This window comes from Paramisgurnus dabryanus, chromosome 17, assembly GCF_030506205.2.
Source record: "Paramisgurnus dabryanus chromosome 17, PD_genome_1.1, whole genome shotgun sequence".
NCBI lineage: Eukaryota > Metazoa > Chordata > Actinopteri > Cypriniformes > Cobitidae > Paramisgurnus > Paramisgurnus dabryanus.
Genome location: NC_133353.1, coordinates 21561084 through 21567669, shown reverse-complemented (window position 1 = coordinate 21567669; position 6586 = coordinate 21561084). Strand labels below are relative to the sequence as shown.

General features: G+C 42.1%; 1 long non-coding RNA gene across 1 annotated transcript; it reads right to left on the bottom strand.

Annotated features, from left to right (window-relative positions):
- Positions 1-980: 980 nt before the first annotated feature.
- On the bottom strand, positions 981-3682 carry LOC135778211 (uncharacterized). Its single transcript, XR_010544439.2, has 3 exons — positions 3520-3682; positions 3317-3384; positions 981-2737 (listed from the first exon to the last, which is right to left on the bottom strand). It is a non-coding gene; the product is annotated as an uncharacterized lncRNA (long non-coding RNA).
- Positions 3683-6586: the final 2904 nt, after the last annotated feature.

Sequence of the window (6586 nt, the reverse complement as noted above, 5' to 3'; positions counted from 1 at the left end):
ACGGGGTGCTTTTTGGTGCATTTGGTTACCGCTGTGCAGAGCAATATCATCCAACTGCGGCCACAAATGGGCGGTCTCGTACTGCTGGGGGTTCCCGTTTTCGCAGACAGACACGCCCCGTTCTTCTTCGCCGCCTTGCTGAACTGTAACGTTAACTGTCAACATCCGGTTATCCGGATTAATATAACAACATTCGCTAGTGGATAATGACACGGATTACCAAGCAAAGGGGACAGTCGTGTACTTTTACGCGAGATAAGGATACGTCGCCTCCACGGCCGTGTGACACCAACGTTGTGGTTAAGCGCGTCGCCGCCATGGACACTTAACTCAAAAGTAGTTGCAGATGCTGTCAGATCTTTTTAAAAGTGTGTGTGATCGTACAAACCTCAGCAGGTGTAGCTAAAGGTCTTAAAAGCTAAACGTAAATATTCTGTTTTTGATTCAGGAGGCTGGAATGTATGTTCTTATTTGTATTTATAAGCATTAACTCTATTTTAAGTTTAGAATATACGAATTTTAACTACAAAACCTTCCTACTAGAGAATCCCAAAGGCAAATATACAGTATGTGCCCAGTTAAGTGTGTGGCTGTGTTATAATATTTAGGATAATAGCCTACACATTGTTATAAGTGCCACTGTAAACTATAATCAGCAAAATGCAAATGTATTAATAACATTGCAAAATTAAACACAGAGCTGTATGTTGCACAATCATCTTTAATAGTTTAAAACCAACAGTATGGTGGTCAATATGTTTTAAAGTCAACACGTAAGTTAAATAATTACAATCTAGTATAAATACACACATACACACACATACATATTTTTTAAACATGCCATTGTTAACTTTTGATATTTTTATAGACATTGATATAAATAATTTGTACTTTTTCTTGGGAATTTCTGAAATAAAGAAAAATAACACATTTTGTTGTTCATTGTGGTGCAAAATAATAACATCACAACAAACCCCAACCCTTACTCACAAAAAAACTTAATTCATCAGCTGCTATATGGATTAAACTGCTGTAGAGTTAACTGGCTCGTGAAGTAAATCTGCTCAGCTTCCTGCTTGCACAGCCAGACCATGTATGATGAGCTACCAGGAGAACATAAAAATTGTATAATTACACCATTTTATTACTACAGAAGAGTAAGCTATTATACACAGGCAACATTTATTATACACTGCTCCTTTTAGCCATATGCTTTACAATGTTTTCCAAAATGTGTGTTGCAGCAGCAGGTAGCCGTATATAGCTTAAACTACATGAGATTGTCAATACAACTAATTTTGCAGCTCCTGTTCCAATGAAGTTATAAACAGTATGCAGTTTTGTGAATTACAATTACATAAATATCAGAGTTGGGCAAAGATACATTAAAAATTTATTTTAACCGGAATACCAAATACCTTAGTTTCAAGTGTATCAAAATAAACTACAAAATACAGCAGCCACAACATGTATCAAAATGAACTACTGCATTTTTGTATTTTTAAAAAAATACTAAAAATAGTTTTAGAGGGGAGCATGACATTTCTTTCCAAACCTGAGTTGGGCTATTTGATCTTTTGCTTCACCTTTACATTGGCTCTGATTCATGAAAAAATCTGACATATGCAACCGGGTACGAACTGAAGGGCCTACATTGCATTAGCAACACTGACAAAAAAGTAATTCATAAGAAGACAACTGATGGCACCTGTATTCATAGCAGCTTTCTAACTATTTAATCATTTGCTCGCAGCAGCCTGCACGTTTCTAACATTGACCACCACCTTTCACATGAATACATTTTCCGGTCTAGGGCTAGGCAAACTTCTCAGAAGGCAAACTATTGTACAACGTATTATACAGTATTTTAAAAATACAAAACACTAAAGTATTTTGATACAAAATACAAATGCATTTCATCAACCCTATCAAATACAAATTACAACATATTAATTTACTATTTTATTCATTAAGTTGTAACTTTTAAATTAAAAAAGCTTAATGACCTCTTAAAATTGTAAATACTGCTTTAAGAAGACGGGACATATACTGCTGTCCAATAAGTTTTAACATGCCACAAAGTTCACTTACAACTGTGAATCATTAGGACACACATACTGTAGCCAATCTATGCATCCGAACACACATGCATGAAAGAAACACTATCATAATATATAATATTATTACTGTTAATTAATGTTCATGTTGCTGTTATTGTGTACTGTCTGAATATAATTAAAAACTTAGTATCATCTCAATAAATAAAGTTGTTGACATATGTCTTCAACTGACCTTTAACCTCCTAAGACCTAGATGTTTTTTGTTGTTTGCACCATAATAATTACTTCTGTGTAACTGGAACATGTTGTACACAAATGTGGACAATTACACTGCTTCAAGTTCAAAGAAAAATATTTGGATATTATATTAATTGGTTCTTTTTAATTTCCATAGAAATCTGAAATTAAAATGAAACCAAAGCTCTGGTCTTAAGAGGTTAAATATTTAAACCTTTGATTGTTAAGATTATCCCCCTCTTTTCTCAATTGTTTGTTTATATGGTTCTTGAAAAGCCTAATCATTTAGGCCTGTCAATCATCAAGAACATAATAAAAGCAACAGTCTGTGCCTCCAAGCCTAGCTCCTTTCCATCTTCTCCTTCACAGTTTTTTCTTCCTCTCTGCAGTTCTGTTACAGGGGATTTGGGCTCAAGCCTTGGCCTCAGGTTCACAACTCCCTTTGAGGACAGAAAGCAAAGTTAATTAAGACTTAATGGGCAGGTGAACTAGTAAACACTCTGTTAAATCCCTCCACTTCACTGAATTAATAAACAGAGAAAACAATCACTGTTAAGGATAAATATTTGAAACACATGAAAGGTGTACACCAGTCATGAAAAAACTTTAACATTTTTCTCGTGATGGTAAACTGGGCCAAAGAGGAAGACTGTATAGTTAGTACATAAATACAACACATTGAATGATTACAGACTAAATCTACCACAGTAGTTAGCAGATCAATAACTGCCCGAGTTAAATTATTTTGATTAGTCTATATTAATAAAAACAAAAAATAATGTTAAAATTAACTTTAATACTAAAGACAGCTGATTTGTTAAACTTACACTGATGTTCCTCTAGAGTCTAGAATAAAGGATCAACACAGTTGTGATCACACAAAAAGCTATCAGAAGCTAATATGTAGTGGCTTTAACTATATTAGCAAATCTGCTAACTTTCAAACCAGTTCTGATGCCTTAAACTGCACAAAAAAGTTAAAGACATGAAAGTTAATTTACATTCAGTAGGTCACTCACCCTCTGATTATTGTCCACCTTGCATTAGTGTCCTTTTGTTGCTGGAAATGAAGTTCAATCAGTTCGGTCTGTAACAGTAAAACTCGTTTTAACCACACAGTTATTTGGCGATGACGTTTGGATGGCACTTGCTTAGTGGCGACCTATGTATCAGGCGTGTTATAAGGCAACGTACATAGTTCAGACGTACTTAGTATACGTACATTTTTATATAAATTTCGAACATGCGCCGTCGTCGCGTCGCCGCCGGTAAACGATTCTTCATGCACTCGCCGTGACATCGCCGCCGGTCTTTCGTCTGCAGTCACAATCAAATCCATTCAAAACTTCACACGGACTGACGGCGACATAAGGGAAGGCTGCTCCTTTTCCTTCTTCTGGGAAAGCTTTGAATTGTCAGCATCCACTCGCCATATACCGCCACCTACTGTACCGGGGCTCGCGAAACTCTTCGCGATTGGTCGATGAAACGCTACCAGGAACGCCCTGAGGGCGTTCTTGTGTCATTACGGGAACACCCAAGCCGCAGCTAGACCCTTCTCGTGCAGAGCCGTGTACGTGCTTTACACTGTTCCCTTAGGGAAGGAAGTGGGAGCTGTTGATGGTGTAACTGGAAGTGTCACAAGGTGACGATCTTTAGGGGCGGAACCAAAAATTGGGAAGTTTTGGTTCCGCCCGGAAGTGTTTGCCACCCGGACCGGAAGGAGAGAACACCGGAACTTCCGGTAGCGCCGCGAGGAGGAAAATCGGCAAATTGAGTACAGCTGTGTCTAGTTAAGGACAGCGGTCGGCGATTGGAGGATACGCCGAACCAAACGGTATTTAAGATCAACTTTAATCACAGTTGGGGTGCTTTTTGTGACTGCTGGGTGTTGCGATTGTTGGCATTGTGTAAGTTCACTCGACGCGCTACTGGCGGCGGTCGGATTCTCTCTCTCAAGTTGAACAGACTTTAGAAGTAAGTGCAAACCTTAAAGGTTGAAAGACGAACGTAAACAACGAAATTGAAGACACATTAAGAGGAGAAGAAACGGAGTTGTGTGAGTACTAACTGTGGAGACGTACTGTTGCAGTATTGATGTTGCTGGTCGAAGGGAACGGAGAAAAGGAGGGAGAGGAACACTTTAAATTGACGAGTGAGTAACTATATTGTTGTACAGCCACTGTGTATTTACTGACCTGTCTTCTAGTAAACCCCTCCGGGAAAAGGAGAGCGGCCCTACCCCTAGGGAAGCGTGGTGGGTGAGCCGAGGAGATTCTTTGGTCGAAGCCAGCCACAGTGAAGAGACCACCATCGCCGATCGGACTCGGGCAAAGTGGGCGAAGACGGGCGTCCTTTGTGTGTACACGATTTGGTGGGTGAGTCTTTTGTGCTGTGGAAACTTTCACTATAGCGTGGTGCTGTGTATTCTGCTGTGTATTGCTGTGTGTGTCTTGTCAGACAAACCCCCGCCTTCATACATTTTGTCTGGGAGAACGAAGAGGCTGTCGGCCCTGGTGGAACACCATTATACTGTACGTGTGAGTGTGCTTCTAGCTACGAGTGACGGAGTGGTGCCCTGAAACGAGTCCTGTGGAGGCATTTGGGGGGTTGCAACGAGCGGCGGCGAAGAGCTGGGAAACTAGTGGATACGTGAGTACAACTAGGGAATGCTATTGTGGAATATTTTGATCCTACGAAATACTTACTGTTGCAGAGAACGTGGTGTAGGAAATCTCGGCCGTCCCGAGGTCCCTACAAAAGGGCGCCCCTGTCCGGTGGAAGATCGCCTAACGGTGACGTGAGAGGGCAGCGCTCGGCCTTGGTGTGACGGTGCGACGAGTACACCCCTCTGCGACCAACACGCTCGTCGAGAGGGTCCCCCCCCGGCGTTACATGGAAAACTGCATATCCCACCTGACTCAACTGCATGTCTCGTAAGTCCGCTGTGCTTACCTTATGCAACTAAATAACCCCAGGTCTGTGATTTAAATTCGAACAGGAGGGCACCGCATTCAGCTGTTGTCTGTGGAGAGAGAAAGCGAGAAAGTGAACGCCAGAGAAAACGAACCGAACAAACCTCATACTTACCGTAGGCTGTATGCAGCGAAGAGGTGAGAGAGTCAAGTGAAATTAACTGTGTCTTGTGTCCCAGCTGCTGTCTGTGGAGAGAGAAAGAGAGAAAGTGAACGCCAGAGAAAACGAACCGAACAAGCCTCATACGTACCATAGGCTGTATGCAGCGAAGAGGTGAGAGAGCCAAGTTGAATTAACTGTGTCTTGTGTCCCAGCTGCTGTCTGTGGAAAGAGAAAGAGAGAAAGTGAACGCCAGAGAAAACGAACCGAACAAACCTCATACCTACCGTAGGCTGTATGCAGCGAAGAGGTGAGAGAGCCAAATTGAATTAACTGTGTCTTGTGTCCCAGCTGCTGTCTGTGGAGAGAGAAAGAGAGAAAGTGAATGCCAGGAAAACGAACGGAGCAAACCTCATACTTACTCTAGATTGTATGCAGCGAAAAGGTGAGATAACCAAGTTGAACTGACTGTGCCTTGTGTCCCAGCTGCTGTCTGTGGAGAGAGAAAGAGAGAAAGTGACTGCCAGGAAAACGAACGGAGCAAACCTCATATTTACCGTAGGCTGTATGCAGCGAAGAGGTGAGAGAACCAAGTTGAACTAACTGTGCCTTGTGTCCCAGCTGCGGTCTGTGGAGAGAGAAAGAGAGGAAGTGAACACCAGAGGAAACGAACGGAGAAAGGTACGCAAGCAGTGAGGAGTCCATTCACCAGTCATACGAATATTTATTCTGCCTCCAGGAAGAAGAAGGAGGGCGCCACGGCTAGCAGGGACCAGGTCGGAGCCTGACGTTCCCTTTTCCCCGGCTTACGGGAGTTTACATCTCCGCTGCCCCTTGCCCCTGCCTGATCCAGCACTACAGACCCCCTGGAGGGAAGAGTCAGAGGAACATTAGTTTTAAATTGCCCTTTCCCCAATCCCCCATTCTTTTTAAATATTTAATGAATAAAGATTGTTTTAGATTTTACCTGCTCTCGTTGTTGTCTGGTCATTGGGTTGGCTTTGGGGACCTCCTCCAGGTGGAAGTTGAGAAGGGGCGTGGCTTTAGTCAAAGCATAGCCAGCCCCTGGGCGTGACAGAAGGAAAGAGAAGAGAGGTGACTGGTTGAAGTGTGATTATTACACTGACGTAACAGGATCGAGTCAACAGCGAGGGAGTTACAGAGTATCTGTGAAGAGCTGGGCACGTGAGTACCGCATACAACTCTGCTAGTGT